The 24,427-nt window shown below is 44.8% G+C and overlaps 1 protein-coding gene across 5 annotated transcripts in view; it reads right to left on the bottom strand.

The window, feature by feature from the left end:
- The window catches only part of LOC110523110 (protein-methionine sulfoxide oxidase mical3a), a 133,012-nt gene that overhangs the window by 87,660 nt on the left and 20,925 nt on the right, over nt 1-24,427 (bottom strand). For 4 of the 5 annotated variants that reach the window (XM_090231507.1, XM_090231519.1, XM_090231528.1 and 1 more), the window contains exon 2: nt 4,083-4,348. The exons of the other annotated variant lie outside the window; for it this stretch is intronic. The gene's annotated coding sequence lies outside the window, so the exon portion shown is untranslated. The remainder of the gene's footprint in view (nt 1-4,082; nt 4,349-24,427) is intronic. 5 annotated transcript variants of the gene reach the window in all.

Raw genomic sequence — 24,427 nt, 5'->3', positions numbered from 1 at the left:
TGCCAGAACAAACACATCAGAGATTCATTACCCTAAAGATCATCAGACCGATAGGCCTCCATACGACCACCATAAACTCACATTGCCTCTTGTACTAATAGCATTGTCATAACTGTTCCAAAGGAAAGGTCAATGGCATGCCGGTGCTGGCTGGCCCTTAATAAGACACACTTCAGTATCAAAGTGACGTGTGTTGCAAATGTACAAATGTTCACAAAGGAGAGGCAAGACCGGGACAGAACAACCGCTCCAAAATGTGCCTTGTTGAGATAAAGCCAAGATAAACGTATCCCAAATAGGCCCTTATCTGTTCTAACGTGAGTGTTCAGGGGGATTGAATGCAGCTGTGAGCCCACCAAAAACAAGAGTGTATTATGCTGGCAGGAAGAGCCCCTGTAACACACACATACAGTGCATTCGGAAAGTATTCAGACCACTTTCCACATTTTGTTACATTACAGCCTTATTTTAAAATGTATTAAATAGTTTTTTTCCCTCATTCATCTACACACAATACCCCATAATTACAAATCAAAAACAGTTTGTTTTTTTTGCAAATGTATTACATTTTTTAAACTTCATCACATTTAAATAAGTATTCAGACCCTTTACTCAGCAAAGCAACGTTGGCAGCGATTACAGCTTCGAGTCTTCTTGGGTATGATGCTATAAGCTTGGCACACCTGGATTTGGGAAGTTTCTCCCATTATTTTCAGCAGATCCTCTCAAGCTCTGTCCGGTTGGATGGTTAGCGTCGCTGTACAGCTATTTTCAGGTCTCTCCAGAGATGTTAAATCGGGTTCAAGTCAGGGCTCTGGCTGGGCCACTCAAGGACATTCAGAGACTTGTCGCGAAGCCACTCCTGCATTGCCTTGGCTGTGCGCTTAGGGTTTTTGTCCTGTTGGAAGGTAAACCTTCGCCCCAGTCTGAGGTCCGGAGCACTCTGGAACAGGTTTTCAACAAGGATCTCTCTGTACTTTGCTCCGTTCCTCTTTCTCTCAATCCTGACTAGACTCCCAGTCCCTACTGCTGAAAAACATCCCCCCAGCATGATGCTGCCACCACCATGCTTCACCGTAGGGATGGTGCCAGGTTTCCTCCAGACGTGATGTTTGGCATTCAGGCCAAAGAGTTCAATCTTGGTTTCATCAGACCAGAGAATTTTGTTTCTCATGATCTGAGTGGCTTCCGTCTGGCCACTCTATATAGAGATGGTTGTCCTTCTGGAAGGTTCTCCCATCTCCACAGAGAAACTCTGGAGCTCTGTCAGAGGGACCATCAGGTTCTTGGTCACTTCCCTGACCAAGGACCATCTCCCCCAATTGCTCAGGTTGGCCGGGTGATCAGCTCTAGGAACGGTCTTGGTGGTTCCAAACTTCTTCCATTTAAGAATGATGGCGGCCACTGTGTTCTTCGTGACCTTCAATGCTGCAGACATTGGTACCCTTCCCCAGATTTGTGCCTCAACACAATAATGTATTGGAGCTCTACAGACAATTCCTTTGAACTCATGACTTGGTTGTTGCTCTGACATACACTCTCAACTGTGGGACCTTATAGAGACAGGTGTGTGCCTTTCCAAATCATGTCTAATCAATTGAATTTACCACAGATGGACTCAAATCAAGTTGTAGAAACACCTCAAGGATGATCAATGGAAACAGGATACATCTGAGCTCAATTTCGTATCTTATAGCAAAGGGTCTGAATACTAATGTAAATAAGGTATTTCTGTTTTTCATTTTTTATAAATTTTCAAAAATTTCTCAACCTGTTTTCGCTTTGTCGTTATGGGGTATTGTGTGTAGCTTGATGAGGGGAAAAAATAATTTGATCCTTGTCAGAATAAGGCTGTAACGTAACAAAATGTGGAAAAGGGGAAGGGGTCTAAATACTTTCCGAATGCACTGTATACACACGCACTTGCGCAATTACACACACATATATACGTACACACACTATCAGCTATCTGCACATTAGAGACCGTGGCTGCTCTCTCTAGGACCCAGAAAGGCAGACACTCTTCTATCATTGGATGTACTGGAGGGCCAAGCTGACCTCCAAACACAAATAAAGGTTCTCTATCTCTGCAACTGATATTGATGCTGCATGAACGTCCACTTGAAATGTTGACTTGACGCGACATGTGTGTGAGAGGCTAATGTGTGTGAGAGGCTAATTTGTAATTACCTTGCCACTAACCTGGTGGCTTTCTTATGGCATTGACATTTGGGGCGGCAGGTAACCTAGTGGTTAGAGCGTTGGGCCAATAACCGAAAGGTTGCTGGATCGAATCCCTGAGCTGACAAGGTAAAAAAGGCAGCCCTGTTCTCCGGAAGGCCGACATTGTAAATAAGAATTTGTCCTTAACTGACTTGCCTAGTTAAATAAAGGTTCAAATAAAAAAAATGTTATCTGTTATTTCATTGGACAGCGGATGTAAGAAATGTGTTAAGCAGAAAATATGGCCTAAGCTTTAAATTCAGGGGCGGGTTAGAGCGTTGGACTAGTAACCGAAAGGTTGCAAGATCGAATCCCCGAGCGGACATGGTACAAATCTGTCGTTCTGCCCCTGAACAAAGCAGTTAACCCACTGTTCCTAGGCCGTCATTGAAAATAAGAATATGTTTTTAACTGACTTGCCTAGTTAAATAAAGGTGAAATACAAACTATTCTGATAACGGTAAAGTAACAGAGAAGAGAGATATGACCAGGTAACTATGCTATAATACACTAAAGGCCTGCTGTATATCTCAACCAACTCGTAAAGTGGTTAAACTGTCACCTCACAAGTAAGCAATACAAATAGAGAAAGAAGCCACTGGAAAAAGCATGAAGAAAAGACCAAAATGAATCACACACACTGCTACCTCCATGTATTTCTTATCATGCAGATGATCTGATAGAGGTTTAGGTAGGCCTACAGTACAATGGTAGACAGATGGGCTCCTGGGGCTACACACACTCGCACACTGACTCCGAGTGAAGTAAAAACAGTAGCCAGTTTAGTAACGTTTTCCTTAACGTTTAAACTTCCAACCACACAGTGAAACAAGGTTCTGTGTGACGGTTCCATATGAAGTCAAGTAAACAGAAAACGCTGTTCTGCCGTCATACATTAGTTGCCATTTACAGAGCTATGATAATTACACAAAATGGGGGAAAACCAGCTTCTATGAAAAATCCTGCTGTCAAATAAATGACATGACTATACTGCAGTTCTGTATTATGTGTAGATTGCATGTTAATAATAATGATATTTTATGGCGATAATGTTACGCCACATTAGCTGTGCTAAAACAGCATATTCATTGGCTAGGGTTGAATAGATTTCAAATGGCTGCTCTCACATATCTTAGGTTAAAAACAGTTTGCATCATGGACAAATCACCTGCACAGTCTAATGACTCATTGACACCAGTGATCCTACCTACAGATCCATGTCACACACTAGTAGCACCAGCTGTGCTCCCCATAGTGAAGGAGAGCACGTCGTCTCCAGTCTCTTGCCATCGTCACAAGGACATTCCACATATTGGGCCTCAGTTTGCCCTAGTTGTATCTGCAGGGTTTTGCTAGTTAAGCAAACCGCAGGGGGCCCAAGAATGTCAACTGACTCCAACTGACTTGAGAGGGAGAGATCTTGCTGGGCGAGGAGCTAATAAAAGAGAGCTACTGAGGTAGAAAAGAGGAGTTGCACAGCCCACTAAGAGGATGACAGTCATTACGAAACATCAGAGAGGATCCACTCAGATCTCTGCAGGTGACATCATTCAGCTGTGACCGCCCCTCTTTTTGTTTTGTTTTATGACACCTCTCTTCCAGTGAAGATCTGTCCACTACAGACACAGAACATCTGTGAGATCTCACTGACTCCTGCAGACAAAGGACACTTATGTATGACAGAGAGTCCCTCACACATTCCACACGTAACAAAGGAAACATGCATGATGTCATCCCTGCAATCTTCAAAGACATCTACCGGGTAGGACATTGCTCATAATAAACACATGTTGTCACTCGTGCAGCAAATATACATTCAGCGTGCTGGGTGTGTAGGAGAGAGTGGTGACAGTACTTACAGAGGAAAGGTGCGCAGCATAGGTGTCTGGGGTTTGTTCTCTTGCTCTCCCGCCCTCTGTCTATCCTCCCTCCTCTTCTCTTCCCTTCTCACCACAGTAAGATGCTGTCTGGACCAGTGCACATTGTCATGGCAACCCGAAAGAGGGATTCTCACGTGACCTAGTCACCGAGCTCAAGGATTGGCCAGACAGGGGAAAGGGGGCCCCTCCTCTCAGCGGTGAGATCACACGCCCACTGGCACACAAAGGGAGGGCTCCCGGGCCGCCTGTAAAGAAACACACACAATGGGAAGTCTTCAGAAGGGGTGGGGTAACTGGAGCTAATGCACCAAGGCAACAGGGAAGGACTTGACTGGTCTGAGAGGTGTCTGTCTCGTATGTCTGCCTGCCTGTCTGTCCACTACTACTGGGCTGGGCTTTGTAATGGGGTGGGCACAAAATGTACTCCCAATGCTCCCAGCCTGACAGGATACAGAAATAACACACGTTCAATAAGGTGTACCACTGGTCTCATAAGTGGCAGCTTGACCTGCTGGCCTTACACAGGCTTTCCTGCCAGGTGTGAGGCTATAAAGTATATATATATATATATATATATATATATATATATATATATATATATATATATATATATATATATATATATATATATATATATATATCACTTCTAATGAAATCAGGACCAAAGGATGACAAATTTGAGCTGTGATCACGGTCCAGGGTACACCCTGATTCACCCATATACATATATACAGAGAAACCAGATAGATGCACTGCTGTTGTTCAGTCAAATCTACTGTATGTGTAAATTATACTCCGTGAGCAAATGCGAACACTTGAACAATGCACATTAGATACCTGTGAATGGTAAACAATTGATCACATGCTCAGGCAGATGAACACATACACACCCTGACAATGTATTATATACTATCGACTTGACTGAGGCATTGAACAAAGACCAATGTCAGATGATATCCCCCATTACAGAACTCATTGTGTCTATACACTCAGTAGCACAGACCAAGGTTTCTGTTTGAAGTAAGGTCAAATAGTATTGATTGTCCTTTGCTGATAACTCATATCTAACAATAAGTGGTGCATTATGCATAATGGCGAGTTTCCTGAATGAGCAGATTACTGCACACTTACTTTCATCAATAGAATACATTTGCCAGAGCCTCAGCTGAAAAGAGTGAAACAAGCAAGAAGCCCAATGGACCGACATAGGACAGGCTGCTGAACAGCATAAGTGCCATAATTACATAATGATAAGAACCTGCTTTAGATTTGCTGACGTTTTACAGGCAAGAAAATTGGAGTTGAGGCTTGTGGGGCTTGGACCAAGTGCAGCTAGCAATTGGAGTGCAGTTAGCTGGTGGCTGGGGAGCTGGGAAAGAACATTCATTCCACTGTTCATGGTGGAAACAAAAGAATTTGAAAAGCGGGTCGGGAGGATTTTTAGCTCCATTTTGGGAAAGAGGGTGTCGTTCTATTTCACTGTCCCTCCAAAGGATGACATATGTGAGCTGTGATCATGGTCCAGGGTATACCCTGATTCACCCAAGCCACAGACAATGAGGCAAAGACAATGGTCTGTGATTGGTCCAGTTTGCCAAACCCGGGAGGAGATGTGAAAGTGTTTCTGGGACATACCGGTGAGGTCATTGTGTAGTCTTTGCCACGAACACACTCATTTTCAGAGCATCTCCATTCTTTGTGAAAGGCACATTCAACACAGAGTTGCTTCCTATCCATTGAATACTGTAATGGACTTCAATGACATTCCTTGCTGAAGCTTAAGTTTGACAATCACAACAACAAATACAACCGTTTTCCCAAGAAATCAGGACCACTCCACACAGACATACACAAAATGACCATGCACTACTGCTCGAATAAGGTTCAGCTAAACTTCCCAGGGTTTTCGGTGAACAATTCATTAACTGTCTTGTTATCTCTGATCTGTGTTTGCCAGAGTGAACATACAGTCTCGTGATTGGCTGGCTCTGGCTGAGGTCTTGTTGGGACAGCGGCTGTCACAGCCAATCAGAGAGATTGCTCAAACGCAGCACTCCAGAGTTATGTATTTTCACTTCTAATGCAATACTGTAGCTGGGCAGACAGACTGGTGGAGTGTTAGGCTCACTAATAAAATGTGCTCTCCCTGTAACCAAAGCATCCATTTCTCCAAGGGAACAGACGAGTGCTTCTACACCTGCATTGCTTGCTGTCTGGGGTTTTAGGCTGGGTTTCTGTACAGCACTTTGAGATATCAGCTGATGTACGAAGGGCTATATAAATAAATTTGATTTGATTTGATTTGATTTAAAATGAAAGTGTAACTCAATATAACATTAATGAAGCATTACTACAGTATACTCTAATGTTACGTTTTTTTAAAAATGATTCGTCACACAAAATTCTTGTTTTCCATTTAGATTGAGTGCCTTTGTGTTAGGTTATTTTATGGTTTGTTGCCATGTAAAGTGGTAACGTTAGAACTGTACGTGGCTTAGTGGAGTAGACTGTAGAGACGGTCCTACATGAGACGATTACCTCAGCAGTCGAAGCCCTTAGCCCTTAGTAAGGAGTGGTCCATCCTGTTGGTCACACGCACGCACGCACGCGCGCACACACACACACACACACACACACACACACACACACAAATCAGTCGCAGCCAAATGCATGAAAATCCATTCATTTTCCAGTTATGTTAACTTTTCCAAAGAGACAGAGAAGAGCTTTGATCATCAACATAAAAGAAGGTGTAGAACAAAAGACAGTACAGATGGTTTCCTTCCTTCCTGAAGTCAGAGAGTATCGACTGTACTGTAACTGTTGTGGTTTAAAATGAACTGTACTGTAACTGTTGTGGTTTAAAATGAACTGTACTGTAACTGTTGTGGTTTAAAATTAACTGTACTGTAACTGTTGTGGTTTAAAAATGAACTGTACTGTAACTGTTGTGGTTTAAAATGAACTGTACTGTAACTGCTGTGGTTTAAAATGAACTGTACTGTAACTGTTGTGGTTTAAAATGAACTGTACTGTAACTGTTGTGGTTTAAAATGAACTCAATATCAAGTCCATGAATAAGTGGAACACAATGACTCTCGATATCAAAAGCCAATTTGATACCTTTTAAGTATAGATTGAATGTTTACTGTGGTGGGTTACAGTCCATTAATGTTAGTGTTCTCCAAGTTTATTGGTCTTGGTGTCTATATTTGAAGCATATCATGTTATGAGTACCAGGAATTTGGTAGTAGCTTGCTATCTTGTTTCTGGAACAGAAAGCCTAGTATCCTTTTTATGTACTGTATGTGGATAAACCCAGCCTCGATATGCCCAGCGTATGCCAGGCCTGCCTCCTCAGCCCTATTGCTTTACATATTGGAAGTGAGTAGGGGATTGACGGGCTCTTTAACATGTGTGAGTGGGTGCTGGTGGGCTCACATTCCATTCAGGCTGTCAAGAAAAAAAGGTCAGTGTGTGTAGATCTACAGTTACCACACTGCCTTTAGCCCTGAGTGGAACACACAATCACACACGCACACACACGGTTGACGCCCTCACACAGTATGAGCCCATGCAGCCTTGCCTCAGGGCACAACCAGACTATCATCTCCACTATGTACAGTTGAAGTCGGAAGTTTACATACACTTAGGTTGGAGTCATTAAAACTCGTTTTTTCAACCACTCCACAAATGTCTTGTTAAAAAACTATAGTTTTGGCAAGTTGGTTAAGACATCTACTGTGTGCATGACATAGGTAATTTTTCCAACAACTGTTTACAGACAGATTATTTCACTTATAATTCACTGCATCACAATTCCAGTGGGTCAGAAGTTTACATACACTGTTGACTGTGCCTTTAAAACTTTGGCTTTGAAAATTGGCTTTAGATGCCTCTGATAAGCTATTTGAGTCAATTGGAGGTGTACCTGTGGATGTATTTTAAGGCCTACCTTCAAACTCAGTGCATCTTTGCTTGACATCATGGGATAATCAAAAGAAATTAGCCATTAGGTCTGATGAAACAAAAATAGAACTGTTTGGTCATAATGACCATCGTTATGTTTGGAGGAAAAAGGGGGAGTCTTGCAAGCCGAAGAACACCATCAAAACTGTGAAGCACGGAGGTGGCAGCATCATGTTGTGGGGGTGCATTGCTGCAGGAGGGCCTGGTGCACTTCACAAAATAGATGGCATCATGAGGCAGGAAAATTATGTGGATATATTGAAGCAACATCTCAAGACATCAGTTAAAGCTTAGTCGCAAATGTGTCTTCCAAATGTACAATGACCCCAAGCATACTTCCATAGTTGTGGCAAAATGGCTAAAGGACAACAAAGTCAAGGTATTGGAGTGGCCATCACAAAGCCCTGACCTCAATCCTATAGAAAATGTGTGGGCAGAACTGAAAAAGCGCGTGCGAGCAAGGAGGCCTAAAAACCTGATTGTTACACCAGCTCTGTCAGGAGGAATGGGCCAAAATTCACCCAACTTATTGTGGGATGCTTGTGGAAGGCTACCTGAAACGTTTGACCCAAGTTAAACAATTTAAAGGCAATGCTACCAAATACTAATTGAGTGTATGTAGACTTCTGACCCACTGGGAATGTGATGAAAGAAATAGAATCTGAAATAAATCATTCTCTCTACTATTATTCTGACATTTCACATTCTTAAAATAAAGTAGTGATCCTAACTGACCTAAAACAGGGAATTTTTACAAGGATTAAATGTCAGGAATTGTGAGTTTAAATGTAGGAATTGTGAGTTTAAATGTATTTGGCTAAGGTGTTTGTAAACTTCCGACTTCAACTGTATTTACAGAGAGGCCTGGCTAATAGATGCTAAAGCTAGTTTTCTGACAGATCTGAAATGCTACGGTGTGATGATGTGCTGTGACACCCTGTGTTGCCCCCAACAACAGGCCTACAGAGTGTTGAATGCTGCAGGAGATTTGCAGGCCACATAGGGACTATCGAGAGCCACACCCTGGATGTCTGAGCCTCTTACTGGCTGTGCTCCCCACCTGTCATGGCTGATTTACACGGCAGGGCCCCTCCCATCTGGGTGACCAGACTGGAGGCTCATAAAGGGTGGGTGTGCTGATGAGAGCAGGGACACTAATGGGCATGCTCATCAATGGGCCAGTCATTAGGAGCTCAGACACGGGCCACTGAGCATGGAGAGCACTCTGCACAGGGCTGCTGGGAACGCAGAGAGAGGGGAGAGCAAGAGCGCTGCTGAGTCCCCATGTGTTACTTATTTGGGGGGACACACAGTTTATTGTGAGCCCCGTTTTATCAGATAAACAAGCCTTCCTTTACACACTGAAAAACCAATAAATAACAGAGCAGAGTAAGATTAAATTGCTATTGCCTAACAGTCTGAATCAGAGACAAGGATTTGGGGTCATTCTGTCCGTGACCTCTTAATACTCATTAGTCTAAGAGGGAGCCATAGAACGAGATAAAGGGATGAGTACATGATGCAAGGTGACCGTCCCCTCCTGCAATGTATTGTCGGCTGACCGGTTTGATGTGACTGTGTTGGTTCTTCCGTAGGGCCCATAGACATATAATCACTACTGGGAGCATATGGGCGGGAAATGTCGTTAAAGCTTAACAAACACTCAAATGACACGAGGAGCTCTTCTTACAGACTTGTGTTTGAGTTCTGCTGATAAGAATGATAGAATTCCTGGTAGACAACAATCAAACCTTGGAGGATCATCTATTCAAACTAAAACCAACTGCACCAGTTCTTATGTCATTTAAGTCATTCATCAGATATGTGTACACCGGGAGTTCAGAATTATGACATAATAGGTGCACTTTAGTTTTGTCTCAACATGAATCCGGGCCGGCCTCATAGAGTTTCATCCTTAAACAACATAAACACTTAAACTCACACAAAACATACACATACCAATTGTACATTATGTGCAGATGTAGGATCTTAATTTGATCACTCTTGTGATGCTGCTATCCAGACTAAACCTGAGACAACACATCATAGTCAACTCCAGTCTGTCTGAGGGGCCAAGACCCAGCAGGCTATCCTCCAGAGAGAGATAGAGAGATAGATTCAGTCCAAGTCAGTCAGTGGCTTTCTGTGGTCAGTGTCAGAGCTATATTTATTTAAGTAGACCTCAGACAAGGGCTGTGACAGGGCAGGGCTGACACAGCAGTAGTGGTCTGGCAGCGGCCTCACTGACTGGACGCAGTCCTCACACGGCCTGTTCTTTATTGGGTCTCTGGGTTCAGTATAGATAGGCCCTAGCCAAGACATGGAGAAGTCAGAGAAGTCAGAGAGGTCAAAGGTCGTGGTCAGTGGTCCAGACGTGGGTGACCCAAAGAAACCTCTCCATTTTGGACTTACAGTACATAACTTAATATGGGTACTGTACAGAATAACAGAGGGTGTCGAGGATGGTAACTGATGCCTTCTACAGTTATACCTCCAGATACAGTACTATTCAACACGTGGAGGGGGCAAAGCTTCATTAGGCACCAAACAAAAGGAAACAGACAGAGAGGGACTTTCTGAACTTGTCCAATAAGAAACAATTGTTTTCGCTTTGCATTACAAAATGTTGTGCTACGGTGTACCCTAATGAATACGACCCTCTTGTTCCCACCAGCCCTGTGGTCAAGCACAGAGAGAGACTCAGAGCACATGCTGTTCCCAGCATACAGGACCCATTACAGGGTATTGATCAAGACGCATCAGTCTTTAACTCAACCAGCAGCAGAAACAAAGACAGGCAGCGGGACACTAATTGAATTTGGAGCAGCTGTTCGGTTCCCATTGATATTCCTCCTCCACTCATGTCACGTTGAGGACAGGGCAGTGGCAGAGCAAGGTTGGGACATGACAGGAGAGTGGCCTTAGTAGGATTTACAGAGGCTCTCGCCGTCTCGCTCTACAAACAAGCAGTAGATGGAATACTAATCACCATGGTTTGATCTGGAGTACAGGGGTCCATGTTCTTATTATCCAGTACAACTACAGTTATACAGTGTAGTTAAGAGGACCTTACTCAATATGAATCATTTTATATAAATCGCCGGATACAATTGAAGCAGGCATTTATTTTGAGAAACTGTATATTCTGTCATGTGTGTAGAGGTGGTTTTGTGGGCATTTGTGTATGTGTGCAATGCATTGTTTATGTATACTGTGCATACACTGTATGTATATGTATACATGTGTATTTGTTTGTGTTCTAAGTGTATTACGCCCTAGCTTTATGTCTGTGCCTCTCTCAGCCGGCCAATCACAGGGTGACCGTCTGCTGTGGCTCAAAGCTCTACCCCACGCCTGGCAAACACGGCTTTAACACAAGATCAGTCACCATGGCAACCAGATCTTCCCGCCGTGGCCTGCGTGAGGATTCAGAGCCCTGTTGGCTGAAACCCTGTCTGTGACGTCACTCCACTGGGAACACAGTGAAACATGGCGGGAGACTGCACACACACAGATACTGTACGTACGTACAGACAGACAGACGGACGGACGGACGGACGGACGGACAGACAGACAGACAGACAGAGACACAAGCACGCATGCAAAAGCACACGAACACACACAAACTGTTCCTGCCTCCTTCAACTGCTTTTCCAAGTATAGCTCACATTGTCCAGACATTTGCAGATGGCGGTGGTACAGCGACAGAGACAGACAGGGGTAGGATAATAGGCATATTCCCTGTCCAATCCAACCTAATGACTTTGAAGTTATGCTGAGTCACTGTCTCATACCATTCTTCTAAGAGGTTGCATGCATCTCTAAATGAATTAAAGATGAACCACAACAGGAAATACAGTATGTCAGTGGTAATATCAACTCAAGACGATACTTTGATGAGGACGAAGGTTACTTGGAATTCCACACAGAGCCAACCAGAGTCCATATCCATAAAGCATTTTGAGTAGGAGTGCCGATCTGGGATCAGTTTAGCCTTTTAGATCATAAAAATAAGAGTAGATGGAAAGAGGAGAACCTGATCCTAGATCAGCGCTCCTATTCTGAGACACTTGATCCATGATGTCATAGGTTACATGATGTGTTGAGTTGATGGTTCACTTCACTTCCATATAGGAACCTTCACCACGCCTTAGTGAACATCGCTGTCTGATCTGCCAGAAGGAGAACATGCCTCCCGAATCATTCTAAATGAACACTGATCCACTTTACAAGTTCCTTAAATCATAATGGACTTAGTCCTGCTGGAGATGTCATGAGGTTGATGACATAAAAGAAAGATCCTACATCTGTAACTAATGTAAAATCGGTGTGTGTATGTTGTGTGTGTGTCTTTATGTTCATGGATAAAACTCATCGATTCATCTGTGATGCATGTTTTAGTGGACTCTCAGGCGATATCAGTGATGCGGTGTAGCCTGCCAACCCAACCTTGCATGTGATGACGCAATGGAGGGTAGTCTGCTCTCACACAAACTACCCACCCTCCCCAGTGGGGCTTTTTACTCTGCGTCCTTGACCAGAATTTTAATTGCATTCTTGACCACTGCCAACTTGTCCCCTCTCTCCTCCATCTTCTATCTCTCTCCCTTTTTCTCCACCACCCTCTCTCTCTCTCTCTCTCTATTCCTCTCTCACTCTCTCTATTGCCTGGAGAGTGACTGGAAGAGAGAGGGTGGTGGTCTTATGTAAGCATCGTCAGCCATTCTCTGCCAGCCTGTGCTAACATAAGTAGCAGGTAGCACTGAGGCAAAGCCTTGGACAGAACCTTTCACAATGACTTTAATGCACATCACAGAAAGTAGCCTGGACCAATTCCAAATCAAGACATTGGCCTGGAGGTCAGGCAGAGCACTTTGATGTAGTGTCCTTGGTAATAAGACACATTAAAATAGGAATACCTTTCTATGCATAATCAAAGTTGTATAATCAGGTGTTTAAATTTGACATTTGCTTGAACTTGACTGTCGTCTCAGCAGACATCTTTTATCGTGGATATTCACACATTATATTTCATTTTCTATTAGACTCAGACTAAACACAAGTCTGTTTACTTTGTCACTACGAAACAGACTGAGGTCATGGTTTCAGTGAGCAGTGTTTGACACGGACCCATGGCAGCCATGACTCTCAAATTCAACAACCTGGATCCAAGTTCAGCCCAAGGACAGTAATCAAAGACCTCTCTCACACACACACACACACACACACACACACCGCTGCTGAAACCCAAGCTATGTCATAAAGGTTTCACTCTGTTTCTCACAGTGAATCATAACCAAGTGGTCTACAGATGAAAGTACAGCCTTCCTGTAACTGTACGTACTTCCACAAACAAGCAATGTACCACAGAGACAGACAGTCAGACAACCATGCCTGGGCTGGTATCTGCCCCTCGTTCCCAGGGCAAGGGGCTTCTCTCACCGCTCTGCCTGTACTGACTGTCTACTGGAGCTCCCTGACCAGGCTCCAGGACTCTGTTTGACGGCTGAGCACCTGTCAATGTGTCTGGGATGCCACAAGACATGTCTGTCTGGAGGGTCACTGGGACTCTGGTCAGAAGTATATTCTAGGGAATAGGGTGTCATTTCAGACACACCCTGGGACAGTACTGTACGTTCTGGGTTAGGGGAGAGTGGGGAATCTTGAGCCATTTTTTACATTCAGCATCACTACGTCAAGGGAAATATAGTATTTTTTCTAACAAAGACATAGACATATTTCAGGATGTTGTGAATCCCAGGAAATAATGTAAACATAGCTTTGTCCCCAAAAAAGTATCTCTTGGCACAACTTCCTCAGGGTATGGTGTAAGTTGAGCATAGGGACAGAGTAAGTTGAGCCGCCTTGGGGTAAGTTCCCGCGACAGTGGGTGATGGTGCTGGTAGGTCAAAGTTTAATTCATGGAATGGGCGTGTGGTATATTGTATATCTTAAATGCATGCTTACATTGATACAGATCTCTCTGTTCAATATCACTTACCCTTCCATTTCTTGACCAGTTGTCTGGGAAAGCGATGTTTTTTCGATGTGCAAATTTTTCGATGTGCAAATTGTCAAGTTCTCTGCATTGTTGTCAAGTTCTCTGCATTGGAAGGCTACTGAGCACATGAACCTGGTCCGTGAGATTCTTGATATGTTTAGCAAGATCCGACTCCATGTCACCAGATAAGACCTTGTTCGTCTGCAACTCTATCATAGCCTCTCTTTCAAACAGGCACATGTTAGTTTTATTTTTGGTCAATGTACCTCCAGTGTCATTCAGTCTATTTGTTCGTCCCTTGCTGCTGCTCAACGGGCTTCTTTCCGTTTCTCACTTCCTTGGCTGCTCTCTCAAGAATCTCAAGGTGGGCCAGACCCCTGCTTGTTTTATGTTTCTATACACGGGGCATGAAGATGTCTGCTCTATAACAATAAAAATGCATCTTGAGTTCATATGCATGACACACGCAAAATAAAACAGACTAAATGTAATTACAATTTGTATGGGGTATGGTGGCCATTGGCTCAACTTACCCCATGGCCATTGACTCAACTTAACCCAAGGCCATTGACTCAACTTAACGTTTTGACTATATTAGCCCATACAGCTACAAGGATGCACTTTCATGCTAAGTTTAGGACCTCATAATGTAGCTTATAGAAACTCTAACTGATGTATAAAAGGATCTTAAAAACCAATCTACTAACTTGCTCACCATTTTTGTGGGTTCTTCTTTTTCAGACTCCATGGCATGAGGACCTCTTCCTTAATAGTTGGTCACGTGATTCACTGGTTTCCCTAGAAACACCGGGTGGCTCAACAAACCCTTTCAGTGCAACTTACCCCATTCTCCGCTACCGGAGGACAGAGCAGTCTCAATGCTTAGAAAGCATGCCTGTGTCCTATGACTGTGTGTGTAGAGTGGGAGGACAGCTGGGTAGGAAGGTAAACAGACAGGGTAATGCTGAAGCCAATACAAATGTTGACAGGTTGACTTTAATGAGGTTAGAATAGACTGACTACAATAGAGCTGTCACCGTGTCTCATAAACAGGTTAAGACATGATCTATGACTGCTGTTCTATACCCTGACAGATCCGTCTTTACTGGAACAGACTTACTCATTGATTGGTTGGTATGTGATAAAAAAATTAATGTGGCAGGAATCTCTATAATTTGACAGTTTAGCATGACTTAGCCTGGCTCCAGGTCTGTTTGTGCCGTCTTGCAAATTTGGTGTGACAATGACCATAGGAGTTCGTGCACAACAGATCTGGGAGACAGGCTAACCATGAATACCTATGCATTATGAACTGGAGTGAGGACAGTGTTGAGTAACATGTGCCCGTGACTGAAGAAAACAGCTAGGATCAGGTATGAATTCCCACAGTCATCCCCTATCCATCCTCCACTACCACAATCCTGCTACTCACAATCTCTGCCCTCCCTCCAGTGCTGATGGAGTACTGCAAACGCACACAACCAACGATGGGCTGCAGCTGTTCAAATATTGTGACGTGATCTCGGCACAAAGGGAGCTTTTCAATGGGACTAGGAGACAAAGGCTGATAGGACAGGCTGCTCATCTGAGAGGCCTAGCTAGCTGTCCCCACCTCTGGACTACTGTTCACCAACGGACTGCATTGTGTTGGAGAGGCACGCAGGCATGCACACATGTACACACACGTACACACACACATGTACACACTTGCACGCGCAGGCACACACACACACCAACACGCACGCATCCCTCTGCACCTCCGCCACACTGTACCACAACACGGGGGCCCCTCAGGGGTGTATGCTGCTTAGTCCCCTCCTGTACTCCCTGTTTATCCACTACTGCGTGGCCACACATGACTCCAACACCATCATCAAGTTTGCTAACAACACTACAGTGGTAGGCCTGATCACCGACGGTGATTAGACAGTCTACAGGGAGGAGGTCGGAGACCTGGCAGAGTGGTGCCATAACAACAGCCTCTCCCTCAATGTCAGAAAGACCAAGGAGCTGATTGTGGACTACAGGAGAAAGAGGGGAAGGCACACCCCCATCCACATCAACAGGGCTGTAGTGGAGCGGGTCGAGAGGTTCAAGTTCCTTGGCGTTCACATCACTAAGGACTTAAGATGGTACCGGAGCATCAGCTCTCAGACCAACAGGCTCTAAGACAGCTTCTACCCCCAAGCCATAAGACTGCTAAATAGTCAATGAATGGTACCTGAACTATCTGCACTGACTCTATATTGCACTGACCCTACGTACACTCACTAGACTATACTGTATATACAAACCATATACACACTTACTCTCACACACACACACACACACACTTCCCCTGCCAATCAGACTCCCCACGGGCCAGCAAAACAAACAGCCGTGTCACAGGAATAGTGAAGATGGATGATCCACATAAACCGTGTTGAATAAGCATTGCATTTAAGAGGTGGTTTAGACTGAAAAACTAAACGGTATAAAGTAATTGGATTCCTTATTTACAATATTATATATTATTTACAATAAGGAATCCAATTACTTTCCTGACACCTCCTGTCCTTCAGCCCTCCACTGGATCATACAGCACAGGCATCAGAGCAGAGGGCCCAGCATTCTGCGATAATTAAGTTAAAGTGAGCAGCAAGCGTGAGAACTCTTGAGTTGTGAAGGACATCGAGAGACAGTTAGTGCCAAGATGCCTCCCTGTCCTAATCACTGCATGGGTTTCTGACAGCTTTATGTAAGATTGTGATTTATGGCGTGTTGGATCCACATAGAAACATAATTACTTGTACTGCGTTATTTGTATTGTATTGCGTTATTGCCCAAAATCTATTTATACTGTATACCACTCTGTCTCTATTTAAAGAACTGAAGAAATAATAGTATGGTCTGTTTACGGTGGATGATGGATAAGCAAAACATCTTACAAAAACAAGGAGAGTGTGGTCAATTAAATCTACGTTTGGCAGCACAACAGTACAACTCATCAATGGCAGGAGTACCGTATCATGTATTGGAACGCACTAGTGCTGTGTAAACATCGAACAACGAGTGAACTCCTTACGTGTCCCCACAGTTATGCAAGCCGAGAAGCTTCACCGTGAACATCATGACAGCCAAATGGATCTAATTGTACAGTGAAACATGGATTGGCACACACACACACACATACACACACACACAATTACAGTAGAACATAAATGTCATTGCCCAAATATTCCAATAATCCCAAATTAGGGTATGACTGAACTCTGAAGAGGCCTTGGGTGTCATCTTCACTTTCCATCTCGGCTCGCTGACGTTCCAGAGATGCTACTTTGATGTGAGGGGCCTCTGATGTGAGGGGCCTCTGATGTGAGGGGCCTCTGATGTGAGGGGCCTCTGATGTGAGGGGCCTCTACCACTTGTAATTGTTCCAATGGACCAGGATATACACATACAGCCATGGCTCTGTGAAGTTCTCACTAACAAACCTGTTTCTAGTAAGGTCCTGGAGAAATCGTGTTACGCTGCAGAGGAAGAGGTGAGTCGTCTTCATATTGGATGGATAATTAGATGTTATAGCAACTAGCTCCTCACTGTCCCGTGCCATAACATACAGTGCCTTGCGAAAGTATTCGGCCCCCTTGAACTTTGCGACCTTTTACCACATTTCAGGCTTCAAACATAAAGATATAAAACTGTATTTTTTTGTGAAGAATCAACAACAAGTGGGACACAATCATGAAGTGGAACGACATTTATTGGATATTTCAAACTTTAACAGATCAAAAACTGAAAAATTGGGCGTTCAAAATTATTCAGCCCCTTTACTTTCAGTGCAGCAAACTCTCTACAGAAGTTCAGTGAGGATCTCTGAATGATCCAATGTTGACCTAAATGACTAATGATGATACATACAATCCACCTGTGTGTAATCAAGTCTCCGTATAAATGCACCTGCACTGTGATAGTCTCAGAGGTCCGTCAAAAGCGCAGAGAGCATCATGAAGAACAAGGAACACACCAGGCAGGTCCGAGATACTGTTGTGAAGAAGTTTAAAGCCGGATTTGGATACAAAAAGATTTCCCAAGCTTTAAACATCCCAAGGAGCACTGTGCAAGCGATAATATTGAAATGAAGGAGTATCAGACCACTGCAAATCTACCAAGACCTGGCCATCCCTCTAAACTTTCAGCTCATACAAGGAGAAGACTGATCAGAGATGCAGCCAAGAGGCCCATGATCACTCTGGATGAACTGCAGAGATCTACAGCTGAGGTGGGAGACTCTGTCCATAGGACAACAATCAGTCGTATATTGCACAAATCTGGCCTTTATGGAAGAGTGGCAAGAAGAAAGCCATTTCTTAAAGATATCCATAAAAAGTGTCGTTTAAAGTTTGCCACAAGCCACCTGGGAGAGACACCAAACATGTGGAAGAAGGTGCTCTGGTCAGATGAAACCAAAATTGAACTTTTTGGCAACAATGCAAAACGTTCTGTTTGGCGTAAAAGCAACACAGCTCATCACCCTGAACACACCATGCCCACTGTCAAACATGGTGGTGGCAGCATCATGGTTTGGGCCTGCTTTTCTTCAGCAGGGACAGGGAAGATGGTTAAAATTGATGGGAAGATGGATGGAGCCAAATACAGGACCATTCTGGAAGAGAACCTGATGGAGTCTGCAAAAGACCTGAGACTGGGACGGAGATTTGTCTTCCAACAAGACAATGATCCAAAACATAAAGCAAAATCTACAATGGAATGGTTCAAAAATAAACATATCCAGGTGTTAGAATGGCCAAGTCAAAGTCCAGACCTGAATCCAATCGAGAATCTGTGGAAAGAACTGAAAACTGCTGTTCACAAATGCTCTCCATCCAACCTCACTGAGCTCGAGCTGTTTTGCAAGGAGGAATGGGAAAAAATGTCAGTCTCTCGATGTGCAAAACTGATAGACATACCCCAAGCGACTTACAGCTGTAATCGCAGCAAAAGGTGGCGCTACAAAGTATTAACTTAAGGGGGCTGAATAATTTTGCATGCCCAATTTTTCAGTTTTTGATTTGTTAAAAAGGTTTGAAATATCCAATAATGATTGGATTGATTGACACATGATTGTGTCCCACTTGTTGTTGATTCTTCACAAAAAAATACAGTTTTATATCTTTATGTTTGAAGCCTGAAATGTGGCAAAAGGTCGCAAAGTTCAAGGGGGCCGAATACTTTCGCAAGGCACTGTACATGTAACATGTAACATGTTAGGTTCATTTAAATCTCAGAAGCCAAAACCAAATCTACCAACAACAACAAAAAATCCTGCTGCTCCATTCATGGAACAGTCTGTCACGAGAGACTAATGTTCACAGAGCTGAGCGCCCCTGTACATATTTTCCATCACAATGACCTCTGTCCATACAGTGGAACCTAACTGGTTAATTGAAAAGATGATTGACAACCAATCAGTAAACTGCTTTCCTAGAGGAGCTGCTCAGGATTGGCCACAATATTGTAAACGGACCAAAATCAAGCAGAAACTGGCACAGGAAGCTGACACAAAGGACAGTACTACTAGATGCCCGCTGATGGAAAGTCAACTAGTTACAGCCCAGAAAAAGACAAGTATGTTTTGCTTTTCTTAAAGATTTCTCTGGTATTACTTAGCCAATGCAGTGAGACATTCAAGCCTACCAGCTATTTCCAATGAATGCTATTCATTTGGATCTTTGATTCGATTATGTTTTCCATATTGGGTCATGAGAGGCTGCATAGAGTCTTTAAATGTGTGTGTGTGTGTGTATAGTAGGACTTTGCTGACAAGTTGCTGAAATACCATCCCCTCCTGTCACCCCTGAACAGCCTGGGTTATCAGTGCAAACTTGTTGTGCTGTTATTTGGTATTCTCGGCCATGTACATACAGATGTAGGATCTTAATTTGAGCCAGTTTTCTACAGCAGGAAAATAATCCTGCATCAACTGGAAATTTGAATTATTATGTGGATTATAACTTTAGAAGCCTTTTCAAAATCAAAATAAACTACAAGTTTGCATTTCACAGCAACAAAAGAGTGATCAAATGGAGATCCTACATCTGTAGTACGTGGACTTCAGACTGCAGGCTTGCATTGTAAAAAGACAAAGCAGCTAGCAAGGTCCTGCTCTGTGTCAGCTGTCATGGGCAACCTTGCTGTGTGGAGAAGAAGGTGCCTTCTGTGTGGAGAAGAAGGTGCCTTCTGTATCCATAAGTGTCCAGATATTCGTGACGAAATGTTTGAATCCTTCTTAACTGTAATGAGATTTGTGGATTCAAATGAAATATTTAAAATGTGTGTGTGTGTGTGTGTGTGTGTGTGTGTGTGTGTGTGTGTGTGTGTGTGTGTGTGTGTGTGTGTGTGTGTGTGTGTGTGTGTGTGTGTGTGTGTGTGTGTGTGTGTGTGTGTGTGTGTGTGTGTGTGTGTGTGTGTGTGTGTGTGTGTGTGTGTGTGTGTGCGTGCGTGCGTGTGTGTGTGTGTGTGCGTAAACGCATATCCGTGTGTGAGTATTGTGTGAAGCCCACAGTGTTCTTCCTCAGGGTCTGACTTCAGAATTGAGGTTCATGAGCCCAGAAGATCTCTCCCTCACTCTGTGTGAATGAATCATGTTTGGCTCGTGCTCTGATCATGACATAACTCCTGAACTCTGACCTCATTGTTTTTTTTATCTCGCTCTTTTCCACCAGAGTCCTTATCATGTAGTGCAGATTCAGAGAGAGGGAAACGGCTTTGCGTAAGCTCCTAGGAGAACTGTACTATTTCTGTCAACTTGGATCCATCAATCATAACAGTGCAGAGAATGTGACTGTCACCATGGGGCTACAAGAGACGAGACCATCTTTCACTTTCAACACAAACAAGCTTATTCTTGATAGCCAGATGGTTCAAAGCAGTGTGTCTCTGACAAGGTGGATGGCACACAGAAGAACAACAGACATCTGCCAGAGCACGCCTATCCTATCATTTCCTCATCCTCCAGGGAGGGAGTGGTCCAGGAATACATACAGCACTGGATTGGGCAAGGTCAAGGCTACAGCGGTGACTGACTGTTACTATGACAACCCTGCTCAGACACTGCAGTATATGGCTCTGAAGGGCTTCGGGCGAGACAAGTACCGTACCTCTACCACATAATTTACACCTCGCTGCCCTCGTTTGACCTTCAGTCAGAGTCAGACGGACAGGGAGGGGTAGGGAGAAGGAGGGAGGTCTGAGCTGAACCCTCTGCTGAGGGAGGGAACAGAGTCCTCTGACAAAGCCACTCCCAAACTCCACCCTACCAGGCTCCAAGGGGAGCATCACAAAGGACCTACGCACCAGGTCACCCTAGAAAAGTACTTACTTGATCATCTCAATGGGACTGCATGGGCAAATAAAGGCTCAATAAAGGTATGGTAATGTTTGATGTATGCTAAAATTTCAATATTTCCCACTCTGCCTAGTCTGAGTGACTTCACCTCTTTATCTCTGCTGTGTTTTACCTGCTTGAGTGCTCAGCTGGAATCCCTCTGTCCCAGTCTACTCTATCCTAATCCCCTACTAAAGCCACAGTTCTGGGAGTCTTCTCTCTCTCTGGCAGCATCTCGAATCCCCCTGTCCCAGTCTACTCTATCCTAATCCCCTAATAAAACCACAGTTCTGGGAGTCCTCTCTCTCTCTGGCAGCATCTCGAATCCCCCTGTCCCAGTCTACTCTATCCTAATCCCCTACTAAAGCCACAGTTCTGGGAGTCCTCACTCTCTCTCTGGCAGCATCCCGAATCCCCCTGTCCCAGTCTACTCTATCCTACTCCCCTACTAAAGCCACAGTTCTGGGAGTCCTCTCTCTCTCTCTGGCAGCATCCCAAATCCCCCTGTCCCAGTCTACTCTATCCTAATCCCCTAATAGAGCCACAGTTCTGGGAGTCCTCTCTCTCTGGCAGCATCCCGAATCGCCCTGTCCCAGTCTACTCTATCCTAATCCCCTAATAAAACCACAGTTCTGGGAGTCCTCTCTCTCTCCGGCAGCATCCCGAATCGCCCTGTCCCAGTCTACTCTATCCTAATCCCCTAATAAAACCACAGTTCTGGGAGTCCTCTCTCTCTCTGGCAGCATCTCAAATGGCCCTGTCCCAGTCTACTCTATCCTAATCCCCTAATAAAACCACAGTTCTGGGAGTCCTCACTCTCTCTCTGGCAGCATCCCGAATCCCCCTGTCCCAGTCTACTCTATCCTAATCCCCTACTAAAGCCACAGTTCTGGGAGTCCTCTCTCTCTCTCTGGCAGCATCCCGAATCCCCCTGTCCCAGTCTACTCTATCCTAATCCCCTAATAGAGCCACAGTTCTGGGAGTCCTCACTCTCTCTCTGGCAGCATCCCGAATCGCCCTGTCCCAGTCTACTCTATCCTACTCCCCTACTAAAGCCACAGTTCTGGGAGTCCTCTCTCTCTCTCTGGCAGCATCCCGAATCCCCCTGTCCCAGTCTACTCTATCCTAATCCCCTAATAGAGCCACAGTTCTGGGAGTCCTCTCTCTCTGGCAGCATCCCGAATCGCCCTGTCCCAGTGTACTCTATCCTAATCCCCTAATAAAACCACAGTTCTGGGAGTCCTCTCTCTCTCCGGCAGCATCCCGAATCGCCCTGTCCCAGTCTACTCTATCCTAATCCCCTAATAAAACCACAGTTCTGGGAGTCCTCTCTCTCTCTGGCAGCATCTCAAATGGCCCTGTCCCAGTCTACTCTATCCTAATCCCCTAATAAAACCACAGTTCTGGGAGTCCTCACTCTCTCTCTGGCAGCATCCCGAATCCCCCTGTCCCAGTCTACTCTATCCTAATCCCCTACTAAAGCCAAAGTTCTGGGAGTCCTCTCTCTCTCTCTGGCAGCATCCCGAATCCCCCTGTCCCAGTCTACTCTATCCTAATCCCCTAATAGAGCCACAGTTCTGGGAGTCCTCTCTCTCTGGCAGCATCCCGAATCGCCCTGTCCCAGTCTACTCTATCCTAATCCCCTAATAAAACCACAGTTCTGGGAGTCCTCTCTCTCTCTGGCAGCATCCCGAATCGCCCTGTCCCAGTCTACTCTATCCTAATCCCCTAATAAAACCACAGTTCTGGGAGTCCTCTCTCTCTGGCAGCATCCCGAATCGCCCTGTCCCAGTCTACTCTATCCTAATCCCCTAATAAAACCACAGTTCTGGGAGTCCTCTCTCTCTCTGGCAGCATCCCGAATCGCCCTGTCCCAGTCTACTCTATCCTAATCCCCTAATAAAACCACAGTTCTGGGAGTCCTCTCTCTCCTGCAGCATCCCGAATCGCCCTGTAGCAGTCTACTCTATCCTAATCCCCTAATAAAACCACAGTTCTGGGAGTCCTCTCTCTCTGGCAGCATCCCGAATCCCCCTGTCCCAGTCTACTCTATCCTAATCCCCTAATAAAACCACAGTTCTGGGAGTCCTCTCTCTCTCTGGCAGCATCCCAAATCGCCCTGTCCCAGTCTACTCTATCCTAATCCCCTAATAAAACCACAGTTCTGGGAGTCCTCTCTCTCTCTGGCAGCATCCCGAATCGCCCTGTCCCAGTCTACTCTATCCTAATCCCCTAATAAAACCACAGTTCTGGGAGTCCTCTCTCTCTGGCAGCATCTCAAATGGCCCTGTCCCAGTCTACTCTATCCTAATCCCCTAATAAAACCACAGTTCTGGGAGTCCTCTCTCTCTGGCAGCATCTCAAATGGCCCTGTCCCAGTCTACTCTATCCTAATCCCCTAATAAAACCACAGTTCTGGAAGTCCTCTCTCTCTGGCAGCATCTCAAATGGCCCTGTCCCAGTCTACTCTATCCTAATCCCCTAATAAAACCACAGTTCTGGGAGTCCTCTCTCTCTCTGGCAGCATCCCGAATCGCCCTGTCCCAGTCTACTCTATCCTAATCCCCTAATAAAACCACAGTTCTGGGAGTCCTCTCTCTCTGGCAGCATCTCAAATGGCCCTGTCCCAGTCTACTCTATCCTAATCCCCTAATAAAACCACAGTTCTGGGAGTCCTCACTCTCTCTCTGGCAGCATCCCGAATCCCCCTGTCCCAGTCTACTCTATCCTAATCCCCTACTAAAGCCACAGTTCTGGGAGTCCTCTCTCTCTCTCTGGCAGCATCCCGAATCCCCCTGTCCCAGTCTACTCTATCCTAATCCCCTAATAGAGCCACAGTTCTGGGAGTCCTCTCTCTCTGGCAGCATCCCGAATCGCCCTGTCCCAGTCTACTCTATCCTAATCCCCTAATAAAACCACAGTTCTGGGAGTCCTCTCTCTCTCTGGCAGCATCCCGAATCGCCCTGTCCCAGTCTACTCTATCCTAAT

This window comes from Oncorhynchus mykiss, chromosome 1, assembly GCF_057628025.1.
Source record: "Oncorhynchus mykiss isolate SJ-2025 chromosome 1, ASM5762802v1, whole genome shotgun sequence".
Classification (NCBI taxonomy): domain Eukaryota; kingdom Metazoa; phylum Chordata; class Actinopteri; order Salmoniformes; family Salmonidae; genus Oncorhynchus; species Oncorhynchus mykiss.
The sequence above is the reverse complement of the archived record's forward strand: the minus strand, read 5'-3'. Positions and strand labels throughout refer to the sequence as shown.